The following is a 1563-nucleotide window of genomic DNA, read 5'->3' as shown; positions in this document are numbered from 1 at the left end:
CAAAGAGAAGGAAACAGATGATCTACCAAATTTTGCAGTCAGAAATTGATCGAACATACAGCCAAGATACATTAATAATATCTTCTTCAGGTTATGCATTTTTTAGTATGTTGGCAAGCCTATTTATGCTGTAGGCCAGGGCTTTTAATTTGTTCCCTTTTTGCCTCTTATGATCTTTGCGATTTGGGGTTTTATCCCTAGATCTATCTCTGATCCACTTTGAGTTGGTTTTTGTGTGTGATGTGAGATGTGGATCTTGTTTCACTTTTCTGCAGGCAGATGAACAATTTTGCCAGTACCATTTGTTAAAGAGGCTGTCATATCCCCATTTAATGGAGCTTACTACCTTGTCAAATTTCAACTGACCATAGGTTGATTTCTATATTCTTGATATTCCATTGATCTTTATGTCTGTCATTGTATCAGTACCATGCTGCTTTGATTACTATTGCTGTAATTTGATATCAGGAAGTGAGAGTCCTCCAATATCATTTTTGTTTTTACAAAAGAGCTTTGCTGATTCTGGGCCTCTTTCTATTCCAAACAAAACTGGGAATTTCCTTTTCTTTCTTGTTGAAGAATGAATTTGGTATGTGTATTGTGATTGCATTGATCCTGTAGATTACTTTTGGTATGATTATCATTTTCACTATGTTGAATCTTCCTGTACATGAACATGGACTATTTTTCCATTTAGTTAGGTCTCTTATTGTTTCTTCTTTTATAGTTTTCCTTATAAAAGGTCTTTAGTGTCTCTAGGTTTATTCCTAAGTATTTTATCTTGCGATTGGTTATTGTAAATTGTATTGTTTTCTTAGTTTCTTTTCCCATGCTTTCTTTGCTGCTGTAGAGAAATCACACTGATTTTTGTTTATTGATTTTATATCATGCCACTCTACTAAATTGTTTGACTAGGTTTAACAGGGTTTTTTGGTTAAGTCTTTGGGGGTTTCTGCGTACCCTATCATATCATCTGAATACAGCTACAGGTATCTTTACCACCTCTTTGTCAATTTGGATGCCTCTTATTTCCTTCTTTTGCCTTATTACCTTAACAAGTACTTACAATACAATACTGGACTGGAGTAGTGATTGTGGGCAACCTTGCCTGGTTCCTGATTGTAAGGGGAATGTTTTAAGTCTCTCCATTGAATGATGAGGTTGGCTTTTGGTTTTGTGTATATACTTTTCACTATGGTGAAGAGATTCTCACTTCGTCCTATTTTGCTGAGTGTTTTAATCAAGAAGGGGTGTTGGATTTTGTCAAAGGCTTTTTCTTCACCAATTGACAAAATCATGTGATTCTTATTCTTTGCTTTGTTAATGTGATGCATTACATTAATTATTTTTCTGCTGTTGAACCATCCTTACATACCTGTTAAGAATCCCATTTGGTCATGGTAAATTATTTTTATGTACTATTCACCTGATGGTATGCATAGGAATCAGATCGATTACATCTGTGGAAGGAACCGCTGAAGAAGCTCAATATCAGCTGTGAAAACTAGGCCGGGGGCTGATTGTGGAATAGACCACCAATTACTCATATGCAAGTTCAAGCTG

Source organism: Elephantulus edwardii, unplaced genomic scaffold (genome assembly GCF_000299155.1).
Source record: "Elephantulus edwardii isolate Elephantulus edwardi_28Jun2011 unplaced genomic scaffold, EleEdw1.0 scaffold00310, whole genome shotgun sequence".
In the NCBI taxonomy this organism is placed as follows: Eukaryota; Metazoa; Chordata; class Mammalia; order Macroscelidea; family Macroscelididae; genus Elephantulus; species Elephantulus edwardii.
This window is presented reverse-complemented; position numbering follows the sequence as displayed.